The 27,468-nt window shown below is 43.0% G+C and overlaps 1 protein-coding gene across 1 annotated transcript in view; it reads right to left on the reverse strand.

Annotated features, from left to right (window-relative positions):
- The window catches only part of LOC132590232 (tetraspanin-4), a 487,277-nt gene that overhangs the window by 448,724 nt on the left and 11,085 nt on the right, over positions 1-27,468 (reverse strand). The gene's annotated exons all lie outside the window — the stretch shown is intronic.

Consider the following 27,468-nt stretch of genomic DNA (forward strand, 5'->3'; position numbering starts at 1 on the left):
CTGATTTAGGGTTGGTGCTGTAGCAGTGCGATTCTTCCTCAGTCTCCTTTTGTCCTCAAGACCAGCTATGCATGCGTTCTCAAAGGAAGAGACAGCCTGGTGGATGGTGTGTCTCCATGCTTTGCGATCTGAGGCTAGGTCAGACCACTGGTGATGGTTGATGCGACAGGTGCCAAGGGATTTCTTCAAGGAGTCCTTGTACCTCTTCTTTGGTGCCCCTCTATTTCGATGGCCGGTGGAGAGTTCGCCATACAGGGCAATCTTGGGAAGGCGGTGGTTTTCCATCCTAGAAATATGCCCTGCCCAGCGCAGCTGCGTCTTCAGCAGCAGTGCCTCGATACTGGTAACCTCCGCCCGCTTGAGGACTTCAGTGTTGGTCACAAAGTCACTCCAGTGGATGTTGAGGATGGTGCGAAGGCAGCACTGATGAAAGCGCTCGAGGAGTCGCAGGTGATGACGGTATAAAACCCACGATTCGGAGCCGTAGATGAGGGTTGTCATCACAACCGCTTTGTAAACATTGATCTTTGTGCCTTTTTTCAGATGCTTGTTGCTCCACACTCTTTTGTGCAGTCGGCCAAATGCACGGTTTGCCTTTGCCAGCCTGTTGTCAATCTCCTTGTCGATCTTGGCATCTGAGGAGATGATGCACCCCAGGTAGCTGAACTGCTGGACTGTCTTCAGAACTGATTCACCCACAGTGATGCAGGGAGGGTGATAATCTTCCTGGGGTGCAGGCTGGTGGAGAACTTCTGTCTTCTTCAGACTAACTTCTAGGCCGAATAGCTTGGCAGCCTCTGCAAAGCAGGACGTCATATGCTGCAGAGCTGATACTGAGTGGGAGACGAGTGCAGCATCATCAGCAAACAGTAGCTCTCGGATGAGTTTTTCCATTGTCTTGGAGTGGGCCTTTAGTCGCCTCAGGCTGCCGTCGGTGCGATAGCGGATGTAGACACCATCGTCATCATCTAGATCTACTGCGGCTCTTTGAAGCATCATGCTAAAGAAGATCGTAAAGAGAGTTGGCGCGAGAACGCAGCCTTGCTTTACACCTGTGCCTGTTGGGAAGGGCTCCGAGAGGTCGTTGCAGTGTCTGACTTGGCCTTGCTGGTCTTCGTGTAGCTGGATGATCATGCTGAGGAACCTTGGGGGACATCCTAAACGTTCCAAGATTTGCCACAGGCCTTTCCTGCTAACGGTATCGAAGGCTTTGGTAAGGTCGACAAAAGTCACATACAGAGCCTTGTTCTGTTCCCTGCATTTCTCTTGGAGCTGCCTGAGAACAAATACCATGTCGGTGGTGCTCCTGTTAGCTCTGAAGCCTCACTGGCTCTCTGGGAGGAGTTCTTCTGCAATGGTGCGCACCAGTCTGTTCAGGAGTATTCTGGCAAGGATTTTGCCTGCGATGGAGAGCAGGGTTATCCCCCGGTAGTTGGAGCAGTCTGACTTTTCCCCTTTGTTCTTGTATAGGGTGATGATGATTGCATCGCGAAAGTCCTGTGGTAATTTGCCTTGTTCCCAGCAGGTGACAAGTACTTTGTGAAGTGAGCTATGTAGTACTGTACCCCCATGCTTCCAGATCTCTGGTGGAATTCCATCAACTCCTGCTGCCTTGCCACTTTTCAGTTGCTTGATGGCTTTAACAGTCTCTTCTGGGTTGGGGATCTCATCCAACTCTGTTTTCACTGGTTGAAGTGGGGTGAGGTGGATTGCTGAATCTTGAACTACGCAGTTGGCACTGAAGAGAACCTGAAAATACTCTGACCACCGGTTCAGTATGGATGCCTTGTCTGTGAGGAGCACTTGGCCGTCTGCACTACGCAAGGGACTCTGAGCCTGATATGATGGACCATATACTGCCTTCAGGGCTTCGTAGAACCCTCTTAAATCACCAGTGTCTGCACACAGCTGGGTTCTCTCTGCAAGCTTGGTCCACCAATCGTTCTGAATGTCTCGAAGCTTGTGCTGGAGGTTGCTACATGCAGCGCGAAAGGTTGCTTTTTTCCCAGGACAGGAGGGCTGAGCAAGATGTGCTTGGTAGGCAGATCTCTTTTTCGCCAGTAAATCTTTGATCTCTTGATTGTTCTCATCAAACCAGTCCTTGTTCTTCCTTGTGGAGAATCCGAGGACTTCTTCAGAGATCTGCAGGACGGTAGTTTTTAGGTGTTCCCAGAGTGCTTCTGGAGAAGGGTCTGTGGAGCAACTGGGGTCCTCAATTCTTGATTGGAGTTTTGCCTGGAAGGCAGCTTTAACTTCAGCTGACTGGAGACTGCCAACCTGAAACTTCCTCCGAGGGATACCTCCTCTCCTGGGTGTGGGTTTAAAGTGAAGACGGAGATTGCAGTGTACAAGACGATGATCCGTATGACATTCTGCACTGGGCATTACTCGGGTGTGTAAGACATCTCAAAGGTCTCTCTGACGCACCAGAATGTAGTCGATAAGGTGCCAGTGCTTGGACCGTGGGTGCATCCAGGTTGTCTTCAGACTGTTCTTCTGCTGGAAGATAGTGTTGGTGATGGTGAGCTGGTGCTCCATGCAGAATTCTAGCAGGAGGCGCCCGTTGTCATTGCAGTTGCCAATGCCGTGTTTGCCAAGTACTCCTTTCCAGGCTTCCGAGTCTTTACCTACTCTGGCATTGAAGTCGCCAAGGACGATCACCTTGTCCTCTGTAGGGGTCTTCCGTACGAGGTTGTGTAGATCAGCATAGAACTTGTTCTTTTCTGCAGGATCTGCTTGAAGGGTTGGGGCATACACACTGAAGAGTGTTGCATGCTGCTTGTTTTGAAGTGGGAGGCGCATGGACATGATGCGATCTGAGTGACCTGTTGGCAGGTTTTCGAGTTTGGAGGCAATGGAGTTCCTGACCATGAAGCCAACGCCAGAAAGGCGGCTCTCAGCCTTTGACTTACCTGACCAGTAGAGGGTATAGCCAGCACCGTGTTCTTGAAGACTACCTTCCTCAGGGAAACGGACCTCACTGAGAGCTGCTATGTCGATATTCATATGACCTATATAACCTATGACCTATATAATAATTAAATATTGACCTATATAACCTATATAATAATTAAAAAAACACTGTTATGGATTAAAAAATAACAAAAGTAATGACTATTGGGGAATTACACAACTTTCAGGTTGCCAAAGAAATTGAAATTGTTCAAGATTTTCTACTCCTTGGCTTTATCATCAACCAAAAGGGAGACGGCAAATCATAAATCAGAAGGAGATTGAGACTGAGAATGGCAGCTATGCCAGAGCTAGAAAAGATTCTTAAGTGTAAGAATGTGCTGCTGGTGACCAAGATCAAGATAATTCATAGCACAGTATTTCCCATTAGTGTCGGTGTGAAAAGTTGAACAATGGGAAAAGCTGACAGGAAGAAAGTTGATTCATGTGAAATGTGATGCTGAAGGAGAATTTTACAGATACCATGGGCCACTCAAAAGACAAATAGGTTCTAGATTAAATCTAGATTAAGCCTAAACTCTCTCTAGAAGCTAAAATGACCAAAGTGAGGGTATTGTAGATCACATGACAAGATAATGAATCACTGGAAAGGACAGTAATGCTAGAAAAAGTTGAAGGCAGCAGAAAAACAGGAAGAAAGGGCATGAGATGGATTGACTCAATAAAGAAGCTATGGCCCTCAGTTTTGCAAACCTGAAGAAAGCTGTTAATGATAGGGCATGTTGGAGGTAATTAATTCATAGGGTTGCTCTAAGTTGGAAGCAGCTTGGCATCACTTCACACACACACACACCCTTTTAGGAGTACTGCAAATATGCTGTAGATGTTCATTTAACTTTATTGTACTACAGTTATTAAGTAGACCACCTGCACCCACAACCTAAGCCAGGTTCCCTGGCTCTTTGATCCTGCAACAACCTTTCAATACCTTCTGCTAGCTTGGCCCAAAACAATGTACTAAGCATTATGCTGTATGATAGGTGCAAGGTAAAGGGATAAAAGAAAAGGAAATTTAGTCCTCTTTTGTCTCTGCCTTTCCTTTATACTCACAGCCAATTATCATAGCCCCATTTATAATTTCTTAACTGTACTGACTATTCAGGAGCAAATAATGGAGAAACTTAAGGGCCAATTCACACATTACAAAGTACACAAGTTAAGTCTAGGGTCCCCACACACTATGTACCAGCCAGATGTGTACCTGCAGTTCCTGTGTGCAATGGGCCCAATTTGGATCAAGACCAAAGTACATGTGGAGAAGGACTTTCAGTCTTCGCCTCATGCCATTTTCCCAACCTGAAACAGTTCAGGGGTGCTATTTGGCCTGTTGGGGAAATACACATGTACCCCAGGTTTCAGGCTGGGAAAATGGCATAGGAGGAAGCTTTTCTGCATGCACCATGGTCCTGGTCCAAAAAAACAGCTATGATGACCTCCCCCACTTCCCACCTTCAGAGGCAGAATTTTCTCTCCATTTTTCTTTCCCTTTCTGACAGAGAAACCCTTTTTATCTAGCTCCTTCTTCTCTGAAGATCTGTGGCTGTCACATCCTGTCACAGTATGCTATTTGGCTTCTGTTTTAGCCCAGGAACCTGAGGGAAGGAACAAGATCACCCCCTAAACTACTGAAATGGCACACAAGAGGTCTCTTAAAGTTCAAAAATAACGAAATATTTTATTTAACAAAGAGGGAGAAAGGTCAGGTGAAATTAGGGGGGAAATGTCTGAGGTAAATTAATAATGAATTCTGAGGCAAATCAGTATAGGTGCAGAATACAGTTCATATGTTTCAAGCAATTGATTCTTAAGCTTTTCACATGGTCTTAGAATTTTTAAGAGGAGAGGCTTTTGTTTCAGTGTTTCCTGAACACTCCAGTATAATTTCTTGAGCTTAACTATCTTTTTTTTGGTTTCCAGTTATCAGTTCCCAAATTTCTTCACTAAACACACCAGTTCACTTCCTTAAGTTTTATTGACTCTTTAGGTTTCAGAAGGCAGTCTTGAAACACACCAGACCAGGGATCACTCCACTCTTTGAGCTATCTCCCTTTTTTAACTGGGTAGGGAATTTCTTCTTTCAGTAGATCTATCCCTTTTTCTGGCCCAAATAAAGTCTTCACTGATCTACCCACTCCTGTCAGCCTTCTCCATCTGTGTTAAACTGTTCTCAGGACTAAACATAAATCCCGACAGCAGTCAACTCTTCTCAGTCAGGACTAAACTCAGACTGAATTCTCCTCAGCATTCTGTTTTGAAGTCTTTTTCTGCTCAACTCACATTAACTAATAAAATTTGTCTGAGCAGACTGTCCCTCAAGGCTCTCTAGTTCTGTGAGACATTAACAGCCCATTACTTGTTTACACAGTACTTATAATTTTTTAAACAGCCCACATGGAAATTGGGAAGAATCCATAACGTGGTCTGACTGTTACATAGGGTGGGATCTGAGATCCAACTTGTGCACTCTATAATGATTGAACAGACTCCAGATATTTTCCACAGAGCGCTTAGAACAGCCTCATATAACCACAGTTTTAATTGATTTAGCAATGTGATTCTTCTTCAGCTTCTGCATCTGATATGAATGGGAACCCTGTCAAGGGATTCGTCTTTGCTTTGTCATAGTTACCTGTGGAAAGACTCCAGGAAATTTTGGGAACTTTCTATAGCAATGTTTGTGAATTCTTGCATCAATTGATTTCACCTGTGTGCAGCACTCAGTAATTCTTGGGATATTTGCTTGTTGAACCTGTTCAGTCTTTATTTGACATTTCCATGAATTGTTTTTTGTGATCTTTTAATTTATTTATATTTCAAACTATTTTCTGAGCAGTATGGTGGGGTAGCACTGGTTGCCCTGGAAACTCACACCAAACCTTGTTTGCTTAGGAAAATTAACTTGACCTTCACCATTCCATCCCTTAGGATCTATAATCAGTGGCCATAAGCATCACACTAGGAAAGCATTTGCTTTTGACAAGAAAATAAGAGGGGGAAATTGGCACCTTCACACAAGTGAATCTATGCATTGTAGGACATTTATGTATCATTTGCCTTTTATGAAAAAGATTTAGGGGAAGCAAACGAATATCCTCTTCTTAGAAAGCCCCTGAATCAACATGGAACACTGGTCCTCAGATACAGAGCTGTCCCATTGTCAAGTCAAAGATGGCCTAACCAGTTGTACGGTGTGTGTGTGGTGCAGCTGTAAAATCTTCTGAGCAGGATCTGGGAGACCTAGCAAATAAACGGGTACAATGAGAGATTACATTGATAAAGAAGGTGCATCTGAAAGTGTCAAAGAACATGACCTCAGAAGGTCTATACTAGTTATGTGTGGCAAAGGCAAAAATCCTTTCCTTCATACAAAAAGTTGGAACTCTCCTTGTGATATTTCAGAGAAAGTTACTCTCTGATCTGCAGGATATAGGGGTTATTATTACCAATACAACAAAATCAGTAAGATCATTACTAGATGTCAAAGTTTTGGGCTCCTTGTTGTACCTTCAGCAAATTTGCCATAGGCTCCTTGGATGACAGACACGAGTGTTTAATACTCCCATTTAACCACCTCTTTCTCTGAAAATTGTCTCCTCTCAATACCACATAACTGAAGAAGTGGCAATCAAACTGAGTTTCAAAAGGTGGCACATATATTTCAATCTCCTTCCTTATTAATCTGGCTCTCTTGTTCTCATACCTTTAGGTCCAATGGACCTAAAGCCTTTCTACTACTTGTAAAGCTGTGTGAAAGCATTTCAGAAATCACGCATACTGGTTATTTCCATCCTTTGAACTTTCCACTTGAAGAGACAATCACTTTTCAGAAGCACAATGACTGTCATGATTTTCTGACAAAGAATTCAAAGACAAATGAAAACTAAATTACTGAAAAAGAGTTAACCATGGAAATCTCTTGTAAGTTTCACAGAGTCAATCCTTGTGATATTTCAGAGAAAGTTTATCTCTGATCTGCAGATTTGGGGCTTACTATTAACATGACAACAGAAATAAGATATCATTACTTGATATCCAAAAAGTCTGTGCTACTTGTTGCACCTTCAGCAAATTTGCCACAGGCTCCTTATTTTTCAGTTGCTGTTCTTTTCTTTTCAGTTCCATGCTCATGAAGCACTTCCTTGATTCAAGGCATAGGAAGATGATACAAAAGGCTTCACAAATACAGATGGAGGCTGGCAGCATTAAGTGATACACCATTTGGGAGCCTTGGATGTGACATTTCAGCCAACCTGCACTAGTATCATCTGCCATTTGATTATGGGCTTCTTTTAATTATGACTGCATGGAGGAAAATGTTCCCTTTAGGCAATAACAATAAGCTATTTATTCATTCACAAGGGCTGAACAGGTGTAGCAATTCTTTTGTGGTGTACTCAGAAGATTTCTAATGTTATTGCTTTTGTTGAACAGAATCCTGGACAGCTTGGATTAGCCACGTTCAACATTAACTCAAGTCTCCCTAGATAGATCCAAGTGGGCAGCTGTGTTGGTCTGAAGCAGTTGAACAAAGCAGGAGTCAAGTGGCACCTTTAAGAACAACAACATTTTATTCAGTACATAAGCTTTCATGTGCTAAAAGCACACTTCTTCAGAAGGGATCATCCCCTCGTTTGAAGACATGTGCCTTAAAGGTGCAACTTTGGTCTTAAAGGTGCAAAGACCTTCCAGTGTTTCTACTGCGGTGTTTCCCTACTTGCTGTTCCTATCAGTGGCTGGCAGTGGCAATACTGTTATGGTGTGTGCCAGCTTCACTGACACATTTGTTAATATCCATGCACAGGTTTTTTAATTCGCTGTTATATATAAACATACAAGATGGAACCCGCAACAAAATGTTGCATAATGGGTTGGGGCTTGTTTCTTCTGGCCCTGCCATTTCATATAATAAAGAGAAAGTAAGCAAGCTAGGAAAGGGTAAATACTCCCCCCACCCCCACCTAAATCTACTACAACTACTACAAAATAGAAAAGAAAGCTGGAAATCTAGCAGGTTAAAAAGAGAAGGAGAAGGCATAGCAGTCAAGGGAAAAATCCACATAGAAGGCAAGCTATGGGATGTATCAGTGCTCAAAGAATTACTGCAAAGCCTATTATATAAAGGTGATGGTCTCAGAAATATCTTTCATATACAGAATTTTCTCCTTAATCCACCGATCAAGTATATAGCTAGCCTGTTGGTTCATGAAGGGAAGGGGGGGCGGGGGGGGGGCTGAGCCAAATGCACCATGTCCAAGTCCCGGCTGGGGCTTATATCTGGCTTGAAAACCCTGTAGGTGCTCCCTTCCCCTATGAATTCACTAATTGGGGGTGGGGGTGTCAGAGGAAGCATACCTTTCAAACTACTGAATGCTTTACACTCAGATGGAGTCCAATGGTTCCTCCATGTGAAAAATAGAGGCTGAACCTTCTACCAGCTTCCTGATGGAGTTTCAAAGCCAGGGCTCCCCCCCACCCCCGTCCGCCAACACACTCTGTTTCCCCCAGAGATTCAAAGCCCAGACCCCCCCCACACACATGCACCTCCCTCAAATCGCTGTTTCCGCAGGACACTCAAAGCCAAGTCTCCCATCTCTCTGTCTCTAACACACATGCACAGAACCTCAAGTAGCTGTTTTGGGCCTAGAGCAGCTCCTAGCATTCCCACTCCTGCAGCCTGGTCCTCAATAGTGAGTTGTCTGTGCATATGCAGACAGCAGTTGTTACTGGGGGGTGAGATTTAAATCACCCAATGTATTTTTTTAAGTTTTGAGATTTTTGCGCAAACTTGGGGAATGCCCCAAATTTGATGAAAGTTCGCTTTTCCCTCCATGTGCCCCCAATCTGCAGATTTAGATATCTGCACAGAGGAGTCATGTTGGGAATTAGATATATAGATACAGCTATGTAATGCATACAATATTTAGATTGCTAAAAATTCCTAGTGGGATGCTGCTGCCACTGCCAAGGAAGACAGTTTCAGTGCAACCATGGCCCTTGTGTCATGATATATACCTGTTGTGACAAAGTTCTTAAAGGTATCATAATAAGCAGGAATATGTATGCCAGTGGAAACAAATCGTAGGCAAAGTCAGTATTGTTTTATAGCTGCAGGCAGCCTTCTAATGCAACCATTTGTAGAAGGCAACTCATACAAGAAAAGCTGCCCTTAATGTGTTAGTCTGCTGCTCAGGAGGAGTAAAAGAGGCAAGATAGACTTTCATTGTATTATTGGTGGAAGAAAGCATTAAGCAACAGACAGAGGGCAGACAAATAGGCCATTCATCTTTAGAGTAAGAGTTTGGCACGGATGGGTAAGTCAAAATACAACAGCTTATCCAGGGCTTTCTTTATAGAAAAAGCCCAGCAGGAACTCATTTACATGTTAGGCCACACCGCCTGATGCCAAGCCAGCCAGAACTGCGTTCTTGTGCATTCCTGCTCAAAAAAAGCCCTGATGCTTCTCAGGAGCCAAGAGAAAAGGCCCTCAGAAGTGTGAAGGGAAAGCATAAAGTAAGGAGGACAATGCCAGGATACCTGTGTAATTGGCTAGGCTGTGGCCCTGGCCTCTGGTAACTCAATCTAGGCCTGGAAGTAGCAAACAAAATATCCTGCTATGTTGAAGAATCCCAATATTAATACAAAGGCCTGGCCAGGTTGGAGGATACTGCTGGTCTGTTGAAAAAGCCAGGGTTGCATAGGTCTGTTCCATTTTGCAACTGAAAGTGACTCTGAAAATCTCAGCACAAATGTCCATTAGGCTAAGGAAGGCAGGGGGAAACAATAGCTCAGTGGTAGAACTTCTGTTTTGCAGGCAAAAGATCCCAGATTCAGTCACCAGCATCTTCAGTATAGGGTGATGTGAAAGACTTCCCCATGAGAACAAGGGAAGTTTGTTGCTAGTCATTGTAGGCAATTACCTTGATAGAACAATTGCCTGAGTCCACGACAAGGCAGCTTCATGAATCTGTCCCTGCCTGAGACCATCAATGCTCCAGGTTCAAGTTCTGGAATCCCTCCCAGGGAAAAGAGAGGTCTTGTTGGAAAGTAATAAATCATAAGGTCTGAAAACCCAGTTTTATCTAAGCTGTCAAACATTGTGACTAAATGGGCTCCAATAGCTCATCTGAAAACAGTTCTTCTTTTACTTCTTCCTTCGTATTCTATTTTTGCAGAGGAGACTACACAAATATTGTACTGTTACTTCTATCATACCTTTGCTAGAGTCTGGCATCTCAACAGGGATAACAGAGGGCTTATTGGGGTCCAATAAGTCACAGATGTGGCAGTTTGAATAAGGATGGGTTTGCCAGGCCCTGTAACTTACTGAGCTCAAACAAGTCCTCTATAATCCCTGTCAGGGATGCCAGAATCCAGGACAAATTTATGACAGTACCTCTACAGTATTTGCTTTGTGTCTGCTAGAAAACAAGGAAAAGGAAGAACTGGTATGAGATTAGTGAAGCACATGGTTCCTAATTTCCCCATTTAATGACAGACCAAACTGTTTTTAGCTAAAGATGTGTTATCTCGCTTTTGCTATGTCATTCTGGCAACTGGAAGGAGAGTTGGCAAGCTGAATGAAGAAGGAGAAAATAATCTGCTCTAGGCCAACATGATACAGATCATCTGCTAGATGAACCTCTGCTAGGAGGGAATTCCAGAGTCAGGGCATCACCATATTGAAGCTGAAGGCACACAGAGAAGACTCTCTAAGGAAGATCATAACTAACAGACAAGTGTTTATGAGAGAAGGTGGACCTTTAAGTATACTGGCCCAAGCAGTTCAGGCCTTTGAAGGTAATAAACAGAGCCTTGAATTGGGCCTGGAAAATAAGCAGCCAATGGAGCTCTTTTAGAACTTGGAAGGCATATCTAATTTAGTCCAGGTAACTAACCATTCGGATATCTAGTTAATATAGCAGAATTTGCCCAGTCATAGAAGCATGATACTGAGTGCAGTAGATAAATCTCCCAAGAAGTATATTGTAAAAAAATGTAAACTTACTATTACTCAAATAGACCCAGTTTACATTAATATTTCAGTTGAAAGGGGAGAGAGAAACCTAATCTAAAGAGTACTAAGTATTTTATAAGGCCCAGATTAGACCATCTCACCAAAACAAATGTAGATGTTTCGAGCAGCAACACTGCAAAACAGTTGTGAGAATGTTAGGTAATGTAAAAGGTGAGTTTCCAATGCGGTGATAGAGAGCCACAAACTGTCAGTGTAAAAACACCCTGAGTCACTAACTCCAACACTAACAGTATAATACTAAAAATACTTGCCTGGGAGTAAGCTCCATTAAGTAGACCATAGTAGGAAGCTGAGTAGACCTGCTTAGCATTGCTCTCGTAGGCTGATAATAGACGACCAGTTCGGGGCGGCTTGCAGCCACCCTGAAGAAAGCCGCCAAGAAGAAGAGCGCCCCGGCGCTTCCGGAGGACGCCAGAGGAAGGGGCGGGCCTTGGGCAGCCAGGGAGCATGCAGAAATCTCCCGCATCCCGCTCGTGGCTCCCCGGGCACTTGTAAGGCGCTCTCTGGGCTTCCAGACGGACAGCCACCACCTCAGAGCCGCCCCAGTTGGAGCATCTCTCAAGACGGGGTAAGTGCAGGACGGGGGCAGCCGGCAGATGTTGCTGTGTGTCTGGTTTTTTTGGGTCGACTTCAAAGGCGTCTCTGAGTCAACCCAAAGTGCCGGTCTGTAATCAGCCTTAGTATACTTTTCCCTAAGAAACACAAAAAACAGAAGGGAGGAGCATTTTCCAAGAATCCCAGCATCCAGCAGGGGCTAAATGATCTGCCATAGATTAGCCAGTATTCCACTACGTGAACCACACCTTTCCTTCAGCTTTCATCTCTCTTATGATATTCCTTTATTTCATACCAGCATGGTCTTAGAGATCATTCTTGACAAAAAAAAAAAGAACATTAAGAAACCCATGCAAATTATTATCCTACTTCACATTCTCTAGGGCTAAACCCTAGCTAAATTAAGCCAAAGTAAGACTGGTAGACCACTGATCTCCAATGGTGACCATACATTCAGAAGGACAGGATGTGTGTGCTAAGCACCATGAAGTGGTACTCAGGTTTTATCTTGACTGTTCATTTGTTGCTTTCTGACAATGTGGTGTAGTGACTAGACCCCAGGATAAACATGTGAGAAGCCCATGGTCGAACTCTACCTTTGCCAAGAAAGTCATTGGGTGGTTTTAACTGTCTGTTGGGCTAATCTATCTCACACAGTTGACGTAAGTACAAAATGGGCTAAGTTCCTCTGAAGAAGAATATTAAGTATTACACGGAAAATCATTTTATTATAAAATGTAAATTTTTGGAGTTTTTACTAGGTATACCCAAAATACTAACCAGCCATGAAAAACCAATGGTAAGGGTGCAGTGTTTGAAAGAATCATACCAAAGGTTTACTGGAACAGTATAAAGGAAGCCTTTTGATTTTAAGCTTATGTGCCATGAATGATCACCAGTGGTATTCACTCATCACTTGGGTCCTCAGACATGGAAAATGTTCTTTGATGCAGCTCAGCAACTATGTAAACACTAATGTAAGCACTCCTGACAGAAATTTGTCAATAATTATTGTAAAGATGCATGCAGATGTGTTGGTCTTTTATTCAAAATGACATAAATACACTTTTTCAAAAAGCTGAAGATTTTGAGTTAGACTTCAGAAAAAGTTTCAAATATTATACAACATGATAAAAACATCGAAGTACATGATATGATCAAGAATCCAGGTAAAAAAGTTACTTATAGTGCAGAATGTTTAACCTTAACATTCCTTTGATTTAACACATATAAAGCCTGACTGATAAAGCAGTCAAACAAATACTAGGTTTTTAGGCTACTTTGCACCATTGTGTTCAACGATGCACTCTCATATAAGGCATGTAGCTTGTGATCTACAGGTGTCACTTCAGAAGAAGCTTCAGCCCAAATTGCTCAAATTATTCAGGGGTGAAATTAGCTGAAAATACTTGAGTCATTTTTGTCACATTCAGAAAATGATAATGCTTTCTAGAGGAGAAGGATAGATTGGCCAAAAAAGTTTGCTGGAGCTTGTGTAGAAAGTCTGCCTCCAAGAAACTGCAATTCAACAAGTCACTTCAAAATGTTAACCAAAGACAAGACTGAAGAGAGAACTTTTTTTTAAAAGGAAAGAAAAACATTTCCCCTCCAGTCTGCATTTGTACTGCATGCAGCCTTCACCATCTCCAGCTCTATATACTTTGTGAGCAACTCAATTTCCAGTTGCTCAAAAATGCTGACATTTCTTTAAACGGCAATATTCTCCACAACCAGAGAGAAAACACAGCTTCAGCTCCAAGTCATAAAAGAGCTTTGAAATGATACAAAATTTAAGCTGCAATTTCAAGTGGCTAAGGGAAGATTGGCATTTTAATGGCTGCCTCCCCTCCCCCTTCTCCTCTGAAATCCCTTTGCAATATCATTTCTCATGTCAACACTTTGGATTCTTCCTCAAACATGCCATTTAAATATCAGATTTAATTCCCATCAGAGCTGCCACTTTTATGCCACTGCAGGCAGGCTCAGCTTACAGCCTTAAAAGACCAGTCACTGTTGCCTCCAATTCCTGTAGAATTAGAAAGTTAAAGCTAAAGCTTGGATATGAAATAACTACTGAGGATTGGATAATTTTTTAAAAAATTTACAAAATTTGTTTTTGACAAGCCCAAGTCTTACATTTTATTTACATATATAAACTGTTTATTTACATATACAAACCATTTTTATAGCTGACTTTACATTCTTAGGTACTAGACTGTTAACATTGTGTAAGCTTCCTTGGGCACTGGACAGCTTATAAATATTTCAAATAAATAAACATTTATTTATTTTATTTCTAGTCCACCTTTCTTCCATGATGGCATTCAAAACAGCTTGCTTAAGATTTCCAGGAGATCTTCCATCCAGGCCCTGACCAGATCCAGGCCTGCAAAGTGGCTGCATCAGTAGGGTTGCCAAGTTCTCTTCATCCCCCGGCGGGGGACATTTGCGTGCGTGATGCCCGCATGACGAAATGACGTCATCTGGAAGTGATGTCATCGAAATGGCAGCGCCCGTACGGGGACGCTCTAGCCAATTGGGAGGTTAAAACTCTATGATACCTATTGTACCATAGAGTTTTACCCCCCAAAAAATGGCTAGAGTGTCCAGGAAAACCATAGAGTTTTTCCAGAAACACCTAGAGCGGCCATGCACAGGTGCCGCTATTTTGATGATATCACTTCCAGGTGACATCATCACACCAGCGACACAGGGGAAGGTGCCCTCCACCGACCCAATGTGGGCCAGCGGGTTGAGAACCTCCTGGGCGGGAGATTCCCACCTGGACGGCAGCTTGGCAGCCCTATGCATCAGTGGCCTTCAAACCATAGCCCAGGACTTGCATTTATATCTTGTCATTTCTCCTATTTTATTGGATTGCACCTTCAATAGGGTTGCCAGGTCCTGCCTCAGTCCTGGCAGGGGACTTTGGGAAGTGTTTGTGGAGGGGGCAGGGAAGTCTCCAACATTATGACATCATCACATTGGGGACTGGCACCCCACACACCTGAACTTCAACTGGCAAATTCATCACTGGAATAAAGGCATCCCTCCCATGCTTCTTGCAAACAGTATTTAATGAAACCTCTGAATGCTGTTGCAAGAAATGGGGGCCACACACACCTGAACTCCAAGTGGTGAATTTACTGCTGGAGTTAAGGTGCGCCACCACTCTTCTTTTAAACAGCATTTAAAGTGACCTTTTAAATGCCTTTTACAAGAAAGCAGGAAGCCACATGCACCTGAATTCCAGTGGTGAATTCACCGCTTGGAGTTCAGGCATGCAGCTGGAAGCTGCCCCTTTCCCACTCTCCTGCAAGATTTAAAGGACCCTCTGGGTGATGGGCAGGCCATATGCTCCTGCTGATCAGCTGAAGGGCTCTTTAAAGCTGGCAAGAGGGGAGGGAGAGGGGTGGCCATTGGTGGTCACTCTTGTGGGGCTTGGGAGTGGAGTTTTCCCACCAGGTGACTAGTCGTGACAGGAGCCTGTGAAATTGGAGGATCTGCTTTTTCCATCTGGGAACTGGCATCCCTAAAATCACAAAAATTTATTCCTTTTCCTCTTACCACTATTGATTACTACAATGCTTTGCTCTTGGCTTGGTCACTATTTGTTTGTTTGCTTTATTTATATCCCGCTTTTCTCATGCAAGTCCAGCATCCTTTCCACACCATCACAAAGAGCTTTTTGCCCATCTATATAAAAAATCAAGTACTTCTCGCTCACAGAGACCTTCCTCTCCCATACTTGGGGGGGAAAAAACCTCTAGAGTTGATTAGTGTGTATGTGTGTATGTCTCAGGGTTAACCAGTTAGCTATAAAGTGAAAAGTCCATAACGGTAGTTCTCACAGAATTCATCAAATATTAAAAGTCTGCTTCATTGCTAAACTCACAAAGCTATTTCAGTAATCTTTATCCTTTATAGGATAGTAATACACTCTGGAGTTTTAAATCTTTATGTTGAACTAGATGAGACTGACTTGCTGCTTCCTGGAAAGGTTCTAAAAGGAAAAAAGGAACTTGAAAACAATTCCTTCGGGAAGAATTTTGAAAAGTTTTATATAACCGTCCATCATTCATGTTCAGTATTTTCCTTACCTACTAGCCCACAAAGAGATTTATTTGGCTTCAGAGAGTAGCTCCCCACCCCCTGGGGAATATAAACTGATACCTGGAGTCTAGCGGTTCCTGGGCCATACAGCTGCCTTATACCAGGGTGCCTTATATCATTGGTTATATAGCTGGTTATTGCTTATTCTGAATGGCAATGGCTCTCCAGAGTGACAAGTAGTTTTTTTTTCTTATTATTATCCTAAAGATGTCAGGGATAAAAACCTTATATATGCAAAGTATGTACTTTGTGCAATTTGGCTATGATCCCTTCTCCCCATCTGTGGGATATGTACACAAAAGAAGGGGCACAAAACAAGGTCTCCCCAGGCACTACTAGAGTACTGCACGTGTAGAGCACAGAAATAAATTATTATCTCTTTCTCACTCAGAATATTAGGACTTTAGGGCAGACTTCCAGAAGGTTCTGGACACCAAAAGGGAGTTTTTCATCACACTTTGCATAACCAATTTATGGAACCCATTGCATAGATATGATAGCCACTAGCTTAGCAGGCTAATAAAAATATAGAGGAGAAATGTATCAAGGGTTATTAGCCAAGACAGCAAAGAATGTAACCTCCCTATTTAGAAAAAAGAATCTTTCTGCTGGCCAATGTGTGTGTGTGTGTGTGTGTGTGTGTGTGTAGAGGGGTGGGGAGAATGGGACAGAACAGAGGGGAAAGATAACTAGCGTAGAGGGATATTATCCTTTGTAAGTTTATATATTCTTAATCATTAACATATGAAATAGCCTTTAGTAGGACAACCAACTAAATGAAAACATTATTTCTCTTTCCTGGATCACAAAAATCTCCATCTCATGATATCTCATCTCAGCTGTTGAATGTATGATGTTATTTATGTAGCCTAATTTTATTGGAGTTTTGTTGTTTTGTATAATGATTTTCTGGAGGTTTTTTTTTTTAATGTTGTGATGTTTTTATCTTGTGAGCCACTTTGCGGATCCTGCTGCTATGCTCAGCTGCTGCCTGGTGGGAGCTCTAGAAGGTGGTGCACCCCCACTCCTGCTGGGCCCATCAGACTGCTACTGCTGTCCTGCAAAGGTGCCCCACCCTGTCCTGGAGCAGCTGCTGCCTTGAGCCCAGTAGGTGAGACCTCCTCTGGCTTCCACTGATGCCTCTGTGCCACAGGACCACAGACCAGCCAGCGTACACTCTAAATAATGTGTGATATATTCCACCTCCAAAGGCTAGATCTGCCACCTCTAGGTTGGACGTTGAGCGTGGAGAGGGAGGGAGGGGAGGGGAGGGACCTCAGCAAAATATAAGGCCAGACAGATCACCCTCCGAAGCAGCCATTTTCTTCAGAAGAATTTATGTCTGCAATCTAGAATTCAAAAACTGAATCTCTTAGGTCATGGGACTCACACTAACAACCATGTGGGACAGAGTGCTATACTGCAGAGTGAGAAGGTGATGGCCTGTGCAGCCTCATCCAATACCATTATCTACAATCTGCCACACCCAAGGTATAATGCTTTTTACCAGCTCTCTTCTACGCTAGGGAACAGCACCAACCTACCTAGGGGGTATTAAACTGATGCATTTGCCCCTCCCACTGTACTTCATTTGATAAAATCAAGTGTCTTAAAACAAAGAACATGCTATTCACATGTCAAATCTTGGCTCTATGATCAATACTCACTGAAGAACAATTTATGCCAACAGCATGTTTCTAAGAACTGAAAGCACAACTGTTCCCCATACAAGTGGGTCCCATGCAGTGTTCCCTCTAAGCTGAGTTAGCTAATTCACAGATTTTTAGCCTCCAGCTCACACATTTTTGTCTTCACTCAGGAAGGATGACCCCAGAGCACACTAATTTATGCAGCAGTTCACAACTTTAATGCCAATAGCTCACAAAGAAGAATTTTTGCTCACAAGACTCCGTAGCTTAGAGGGAACATTGGTCCCAAGTGGTTTGACTCCGCAAAGGCCACCAAGCCTGATGATAGAAAGGACTCAGATCCGAAGGGTTGTTGATAATAGTATGCAAGTCACCAGCCTCTAAAAATGGTGCACAAAAAATTATTCATTTCTCACCTACTACGCTATTAATTTTATTCAGTGGTTCCTATTTACAGAGAACTTGTGTTCTTATCTTTCAGAACAAGGAAGCTCACATAAAATTGATATGAGCTGCATGGAAGAAACCTCTCTACTCATATTTTTTTCTTAACCAAGCAGAGTTGAAAGGTTCATCTCCCCACCACCACCACCACCCCAGTCAGGATGTCCTCTCTTCCTCCCCCTTCCTTTAAACACAAGAAGTAGTCCTCATTGTTCAGCTGTCTGGAAGTAGCACCTGCTGCTAAGGCTACAGATGTACAAGGTGAACAAAAAGGGCATCTGTCTGAATAACAGACACAGAGATGTAGTATAACTAGACTTCTGCATTTCTCTTCCCATCTGTTAAGACTATTTTCAGACTGAGTTTTACACTTCAACAAGACTAATGAAACAATCCCACAGAAATCTCATCTCAGGAATGAGACAAGTTGAAGGCAGAAGGATTTGCTTGTTTGGTTTAGCATAAAACCTAATTTGAGTAATTTGTTTTAAAATAGAAATGTACTATATTGCAAATAACTTTTTTTTAAAGTCTGAGTAATTTCCTGTTTCCTCTAGTTACAAAAAGTTTATTAAAAACAAGTAGTGTAGCACAATGGTTAGAGTGACAAACTGGGAAATGGAAGATCCCGGTTCACATCGCCACTCAGTCATGGTAGCTCACCGGGCCATTTGGCCAGTCACACTTCCTCAAATGAGCCTACCTCATTGGCTTTTTGTGAGAAGATCTATGTTGTAAGCCACTTAGGATCCATGTAGAAGTTGTCATTGGAATTACGAACAGAGGAGTTTTGTAGGCGGGCTGTGAACCAAAACGTGTTCTGTGTTTCATTAACTAGAGAAGAAGCACTGCACACATTGACAAAATGGGGAATGCAAAGGAACTGACTTGTAAGCCACTCCTGTTCTTTCTTGTTGGCCCTTGGGAGGTCAGAGAAAACCTTCAGCCAGAGCTTTTTTTGTAGCTTTTTTTCTTTTGCATATTAGGCCACACACCTCTGATGTAGCCAATCCTCCAAAAGCTTACAGGGCTCTTATTACAGGGCCTATTGTAAGCTCTTGGAGGATTGGCTACATCAGGGGTGTGTGGCCTAATGTGCAAAGGAGTTCTTGCTACAAAAAAAGCCCTGCCTGCAGCCATCTCAGGTCTCTGCCTGGTGATGTGACCCCTGCCCCGTTGCTGCCCAGGGGTGCCAAAAACAAGCTGGTATCCACCCACTGCCACGAACGCCTCTGAGTATCTTCTACCAGGCAGAGACATATGTCTAGCCCTATGAGGAAAGGTTAAGGGACTTTGGAATGTTCAGTGTGGAGAAAAGGAGGTTGAGGAAGAACATGGTTGCTTTCCATAAGTATTAAAGGCCTGTCACTTAGAGGAGGGAAGGAAGCTGTTCCTGTTGGCAGCAGAGGAGAGGACTCATAACAATGGGTTTAAATTAAGGGTGGGAAGGTATTGACTGGATATTAGGAACAACTTTTTTACAGTAAGAGCTGTTCTACAGTGGAATCAGCTACCAACAGAGGTGGTGAACTCCCTCTCACTGGCAACCTTTAAGCAGCAGCTCAATGAACACTAGTCTGGGATGCTCCAGGCCAGGGGTGTAGAACTCCTTTGTTATAAGGGCTGGATCTGACATAATTGAGACCTTGTCAGACAGGGCCATGGTTGTCATAAAATGTAATACCAGGTAGTGGAGCTATAGACTTTATAAAGAATACAGACAAACACAAATATTTTGTATCTCTCCCATGTGATTGAAGGAACTGGGCAAAGGAAGCTGTAGCTCTTTCTCTTCCTCCCCAGGGGATGAGAGGGGTGGAGCCTCAACCAATAGAAGGAAAAGAGGCTTGACTCAGTAGCTCTGCTGTGCAACTGAGAGCCTGTCAAAGCAAGCTCTCCTATCCCCCCCTTCCTCCCCAAGAAAGGAGCCTCAGCCAATGGAGAAAATAAAGGCTTTGCTTGGTAGCTCCTGTGAGATTGAGCAAGCCTGGCAAAGCAAGCTGTGAAGCAGAAGGAAGCAAGAGAGAGGGAGAAGAAAGCAGACTTGCTCGTGGGCCTATTGCAGCTTTACAAATTCAAGCTCCAGAGATGGCAAGCTTCTCTGCTGCCCCTCCCCATTGCCACTCCTCAGCTGGTGTTTTTCCAGATCAGGCTTTGAGCATTTATAAACATAAGGGAGTTTAACAAATGAATAAAAGGCTTACACATATTTTGTTCAAGATTTTTAGGCTGAGCAAAGGAACAAAATAAAGTGGAAAACACATGGACTTCTTTCCCTACACTAGGTACTTCCTAAATGATATTTATATAAAACAGGTTAGCTTTACTTGAAAGTGTGTAGTTCAAAGTTGTGCATTACCTTAATTCTCATGGTTAAGTCTTCTTGCTGTTGTCCTTTGCCACATGAACAAGATGGAGTCCCTAGGTAAAAGCTTAGTCTTGCAAGGCATGTGGCTCCCTGGTCAGAAGCCATAAAGAGAGATTCTTCCTTGCATCTTGAGTATTTATAATCCACCTTGGGAAGTCCATCCCTCCTCAGGGTCAATTGGATCCTCCTGCCCTACAAGGGCAGCTACTGCCATTAAAGTTGTGAGTTCCTGTACAAATTAGTGTGCTCTGGGGACATCCTTCCTGAGCTGACAAAACTGTGTGAACCGGAGGCTAAAAATCTGTGAGCTAGCTCACACTAACTCAGCTTAGAGGGGACACTGGTCATGAGACCTTTAAAGGAAGTAGTACACAAGGGTTCCTTTGCTTGGGCCGTGGTGCCCGGGGGGGGGGGGGGAAATCCCCCTTCCGGCTTTTGACGGTGTACCGCTGAAAGCGGCCCATAGAGTCAGGAGCTTGGGGGTTCTTCTGGAGCCTTCATTGTCAATGGAGGCACAGATAGCGACCACTGCCAAGTCCGCGTTTTTTCATCTTCGACGGGCGAAGCAGTTGGTCCCCTTCCTTGGGCGCCAGGACCTAGCAACGATGATCCATGCTACGGTCACCACGAGACTGGACTACTGTAACGCCCTCTACATGGGGCTGCCCCTGTGCTGAACTCGGCGGCTGCAGCTGGTACAGAACGCAGCGGCTAGGCTGCTGTTGGGGCTCCCAAGATGGGAGCACATACAGCCGGGGCTGCGCGGACTGCACTGGCTGCCGGTGGCGTACCGAGTTCGTTACAAGGTGCTGGTTATTACCTTTAAAGCCCTATATGGCCGAGGACCTGTCTACTTGAGGGACTGTCTCTCCCCGCATGAACCCCAGAGAGCGCTGAGGTCAGCTGGAAAGAACCAGCTGAATATCCCTGGGCCAAGGGAGGCCAGATTGAAGTCCACCCGGGATCGGGCCTTCTCTATAGTGGCCCCCCTACTGTGGAACCAACTCCCGGAGGAGGTACGGGCCCTGCGATGCTTAGATCAATTCCGCAGGGCCTGTAAGACCCACCTCTTTAAAACAGCCTTCACATAATACCGAGCCAAGAAAGTCCTGCTGGATATGTTCTATGTTTTATGTTTTAATCACTGGATTTTATGAAAGATCTTAATTATAGCACCATAATCTTAAGTCTAATGTAATTTTTAATGATTTTAAGGATGATTTTATAACTGAAATTGTATATGAATTTATAATTGATTGCACATGGTTTTATTGTATACTGTATTTACATGTTGTGAGCCATCCTGAGCCTGCTTGCGGGGAGGGCGGGATACAAATAAAAAGTTATTATTATTATTATTTATGGAAATGCTAATGGTATATATACTGAACAACAACAGAACTTTTAAAAAGTGGCCCCGGAAGTTACTTCTTAACCATCCCTGGAGAAAAATCAATTACTTTTTGTTTGCCAGAAGCATGAATAATCCTGTGTGGCTTGAGTTTGGGAGCTAAGCAGGGTTGGCCACAGTCAGGACTTGCATGGAAGGCCACCAAGGAAAAACCAGGGTCGCTATATGGAGGAAGGCAATGGCAAACTACCTCTGCTCATCTCTTATCTTGAAACCTCATTGTTGAGGTTGCCATAAGTTGGTTGTGCCTTGGCAACATAGTTTCCCCCTACTTTTTGCCACAAGCAGGCCAGGCTTTCCAGCAACCGTAGGAAAGGATAACTGAAGGGCAGGATGAAAGCCATAGCTAAATTAGTCACATCCTGAGGTAAGATACTGATGCATCACAAAACAATATTATGATGCGTGCATAGCAAAGTTAGTAGGCGGGCCCAGATTATTATCCTGACCCATCTGCCAGCTTGCCTGCCAACACACACATAGTTTCCCCATACCAAACCAAGATGACCCTAACAAAGGTAGCAAGTGAAGAAAGGAAAGCAATTTGGAAGAGATGGCTACTTTTGCCTCTCTCACACCTTGGTCACAAACTGCAGGACTTTGTGTTTCATTTCCTTGCCTTGTAGCATCACTTTACGAGACAATTTATTTTACTACCTGCCATCCGTATTTACGATACTAGGATTTCCAAGCAAATACTTTATGTGGCTTTATATAATTGAAGCTAAAATGATTACTAAGCATCCCTGTTAGATAGATTCCCGAGTGAACTTTTCTCAAAGTAGCATTAACTTTCAGCTGTGCTTACAACTTCAGAAACGCAAGAGATTTTTGTCACTATTCCACTCTCATTATTCACTCTCGAGGTAAGCTCATCTTCTACTTCTTAATATTCCATTAACTCACCTTCGAGCAGATAAAGCTACCCATGATGAGAATGAACATTTTGCTCTTCTCAAAAAACTATCCATTGCCAGGATAAGACAGCCTCAGCAATTAACTATGCCGAAGTCCCATAAGCAGGAAAAATGCAATCAGCACATACACATCTCATGTGACAGATTTCTTAGCTCATGATCCATAATTGAGCGAGCCTTACACTCTGTAGTGAAACTGCTAGCTGGAAATAGACAAGCCTGCACATCCCCCTCCCTCCCCGAGCTGCTACTTAGAATGGGAGATGGTTACACATCACACTAACATATGTTCAAACTGAAGGAGACAATACACAGCTCACAGACGTGCTCTCTGCTGTATAGTACCTCATCTGCCAGCAGAGACTTGCAGCACACATCTATCAATAGACAGACCTGTCTTACTGCATATGCATGAGCCTTCAGTTTTTTTCTTGCTTAAATGAAATATTTCAAGCTACAGGCCTCTGAGGAGTTAACCGCATTGCCTAATGCAGTATTGCTACTATACCATACTATCCAAGGCTATGCTCAATAGCTGTTCTTCCTGTCTCCTCTCTCCTGACTCAGACTGGTTTCCTAGAAATAACATCAATGAAATCTCCATGCATGTGTATAACATAACTGTATTGCTGCATTTCTAAATACCCAATGTGGGACTTGTTCATGGAAGTTCATCTGCTGTATGGCTAAACTTTGCTCATATATAACATTGTTTACACAGACTACGAAGCATGAGCCATTAAACTACCCAGGCCTATGTGTGACTACTGTTACTGATTGCAGTGTTACAAATAATGTTATACCAAAGTGTGGAGATATTACTGATGTTCTTGCCCAGAATCCATCTTTTGGGGAATTCACTATCCATGATGTTGATCAGGTGATCACTTCCTCATGCAAGACAACAACCTTTACTCTTTCAGGTGACCCTTTGAATTCTTATATATACTTTTTTGGCCTTCTAGAGGCTATCAAAACAGCATCATAAAAACAATACAAAACAGAGCATATTATAAAAAGATCAAATCCAAAACAAACTAGGAATCTAAACCTAGATTTAGATTTAAATTTAGAATTGCTAATTTTAGGGTAGGGTTGTTAAGTCCAATTCAAGAAATATCTGGGGGCTTTGGGGGTGGAGCCAGGAGACTTTGGGGTGGAGCCAGGAGCAAGGTTATGACTAAATGAACTCCCAAGGGAATTCTGGCCATCACATTTAAAGGGACTGCACAACTTTTAAATGCCTTCCCTCCATGGAAATAATGAAGGATAGGGGCACCTTCTTTGGGGACTCATAGAACTGGACCCCCTTGTCCAATCCTTTTGAAACTTGGAAGGTATTTTGGGGAGAGGCACTGGATGCTATGCTGCAATTTTGGTGCCTCTATCACAAAAAACAGCCCTACGAGACCCAGATACCTGCAGATCAATTCTCCATTATATCCTAAGGGAATCAGTCTCCATAGGGAATAATTGAGTGCCCAGCAGACATTTCCCTCCCCACCCCTGTTTTCTGATGACCCTGAAGTGGGGAGAGGACCTCCAAACTGGGGGATCCCCTGCCCCCACCTAGGGATTAGCAACCCTATTTTAGGATATTATACATCTTTAGTTATTCATATTGGTAACAGTTTCAATTTAATCATACTAGTTTATTATAATATTTATAAATTGTATTATATTATTATATTTATTATAATATTTATTATTGTATTATATATACTCTGTATTGTAATATTTTCTTGTTGTAAACACTTAATACTATTTTGATACAGGATTTAAAAAATAAAATAAAATTAAAAACTAGGGACAAAGGAGCTGACTCGAGGTCAAATCATAGAATCATAGAGTTGGAAGGGATCTCTAGGGTCATCCAGTCCAAACCCCTGCACAATGCAGGAAACTCACAAACACTTCCCCCTAAATTCACATAAATCTTCATTACTGTCAGATGGCCATGCAGCCTCTGTTTAAAAACCTCCAAGGAAGGAGAACCCACCACCTCCTGAGGAAGCCTGTTCCACTGAGGAATCACTCTGTCAGGAAGTTCTTCCTAATGTTGAGCCGGAAACTCTTTTGATTTAATTTCAACCCATTGGTTCTGGTCCTACCTTCCAGGGCCACAGAAAACAATTCCACACCATCCTCTAGATGACAGCCCTTCAGGTACTTGAAGATGGTGATCATATCACCTCTCAGCCGCCTCCTCTCCAGGTTAAACATCCCCAGCTCCTTCAACCTTTCCTCATAGGACTTGGTCTCCAGACCCCTCACCATCTTTGTCGCCCTCTTCTGGACCCATTCCAGCTTGCCTATATCCTTCTTAAAATATGGTACCCAAAACTGAACTCAATACTCCAGGTGAGGTCTTACCAGAGCAGAGTAAAGCGATACCATCACATCACGTGATCTGGACACTATGCTTCTGTTGATACAGCCCAAAATTGCATTTGCCTTTTTAGCCACCGCATCACACTGTTGACTCATGTTCAGTGTATGATCCACTAAGACCCCCTAGATCCTTTTCGCACTACTGCTAAGACAAGTCTCCCCCATCCTATAACCATGCATTGGATTTTTCCTACCTAAATGCAGAACTTTACATTTATCCCAGTTAAAATTCATTGTATTGATTTTAGCCCAGTTTTCCAGCCTGTCAAGGTCATCCTGTATCCTATTTCTGTCTTCTTCTGTGTTTGCAACCCCTCCCAATTTAGTATCATCTGCAAATTTAATAAGTATTCCCTCTATTCCATCATCCAAATCATTGATAAAGATGTTGAACAATACAGGTCCCAGGACAGATCCTTGAGGCACTCCACTTGTCATGCCTCTCCAAGAGGATGAGGAGCCATTCACAAGCACTCTTTGGGTGCGATCTGTCGACCAGTTACAGATCCACCTAACGGTAACAGTAACCAAATCACATTTTACCAACTTGTCAACAAGGATAGTATGTGGAACTTTATCCAAAGCCTTATTGAAATAAAGATAAACAATGTCTACAGCATTCCCCTGATCCAGCAAGGTAGTCACTTTCTCAAAAAAAGAGATCAGGTTAGTCTGACATGACTTGTTCTTGAGAAAAGCATGCTAGCTCTTAGTAATTACATCCATTCTTTCTAAAAGTTCCAGGACCAACTGTTTGATGATTTGTTCTAAAACTTTTTCAGGTATAGACGTCAAGCTGATGGGTCGGTAGTTACCCGGATCATCTTTTTTCCCCTTCTTGAAGATGGGGACAACATTTGCCCACCTCCAATCTTCCTGCACCTCTCCTGTTCTCCAAGATTCTCAAAAACAATAGCCAGAGGCTCAGAAATTACATCCGCAAGCTCTTTTAGAACCATGGGATGCAATTCATCTGGCCCTGAGGACTTAGTTTCATTTAAAGAAACTAGGTGTTTATGTACTACCCCTATGCTGATCTTAGGTTGGAACTTCATACCCTCATTATATGTTCTGTTTTTGCCATGTTGAGCACCGCTGGGTCAACCCCTTGAAGTAATTCTTAGCTCTCAAATTTTCATTTTCTAAAATCACCACAGGTAGGCCTTTCCCTTAGAAATTGGTTCCATAAAAGGATTACCACCACCATCAGCTGCTAAATATACCATACAAACTGACCCTTATAATGTAGTTCTGGACACAAGACCATTCTTCCCTCCCCCACATGGGAAAGACCTGCCGCACTTGATGGTTTCAGATTAGTAACAAAGATAAGGTCAACAACACTTTGTATGTTAAGAGAAAATATCATCTGAAATGGCTCCTTGGAGGTGAAATCAATGATGACAAGGTATATGGGGCTTTTCAAGAACAAAGTGAAAAGCACTGAGGGAATGTACTTCTGTAGTTTCTTTTTTAAAGATAACGACAGTAATTTAGATGACATTGTCATGAAAAGAGCTCTGAGATTAACGCAAAGACATCTCTTAAAACAGCCCCCCAAACACCCTTGCCTCCTTTTTTTTTTTTTGCCATGTCTCACATTCTGCTATTTCTTATTCTATGAGTGCCAAAAGCAAGCAGAGCTCATTAAATATCACCAAATGCAACATTCCAGCATGAGTATGGTGCCTATTTAGGCACCTAAGTAAGGGATTTTCTGTATGAAAAATCAATGTGTGCCCAAACTGCCTTCTCTCCTCAGCATATTAGTGCTCTCTCAGGTCATCCAAATGAGATAACCACAGACTATCCAGTCAGCACATTATTGATCAGGATTGTGTATGCTGATTGAGAAAGAGATCTTTGCTATGATGGAGAAAGCCATGCTATTTTTCTTTCTCCTTGAAACAATACTGTTGGGCATTGCAGTGTAGGAGAAGGGAAACACAACACTACTGGAGGTACTTCAGGAAGAAGCTTTGGCTGCACAGCCAACCTCCAAAGAATGTATTTATATAATTCATTTATATCCTTTCACTCCAGGGGGAACCAAAGTGGTTTACATCATTCTTTTCTCCCCTTTTTTATCCTCACAACAACTTCACAACTCTGTAAAGTGACCCCTTTTCACACACTCACACCTACCACCCTCCACAACCTCTAGATTATGGGTAGGTCAGGCACCCATCTTGCCTCTTCTAAAATACATAGAGATCCCTGACCCTTTTATACACAAGGTCCACATACACACACATTTTATATACACTCATTTCAGAGAAATCACCAGACAGGGTAACCCAATTCCCTTCAACCATCATCCCTTACTTAGATACTGAACAGAGCTATTTTGGATTGGGATTCAACTACTACTTCAGTCACAAGTTGTCACAGTTTTTCCTAATAAATATTCGTATCTATAGATTAATCTCTCTGTGTGTGTGCGTGTGAGAGAGAGAGTGAGAGAGATAGAGAGAGATTCTTTTCCTGAGACCATAGGCATCCAGCCTGCAGAGTTAAACAAACACAGAGTTAACTTTTTTTTACCGCATACATGCAACACTGTAGTGAATCAGGTGGATGGATATAAAATTTCTCCACACTAGAACTTTTGA

The sequence above is a fragment of the Heteronotia binoei genome, chromosome 21, assembly GCF_032191835.1.
Source record: "Heteronotia binoei isolate CCM8104 ecotype False Entrance Well chromosome 21, APGP_CSIRO_Hbin_v1, whole genome shotgun sequence".
Classification (NCBI taxonomy): domain Eukaryota; kingdom Metazoa; phylum Chordata; class Lepidosauria; order Squamata; family Gekkonidae; genus Heteronotia; species Heteronotia binoei.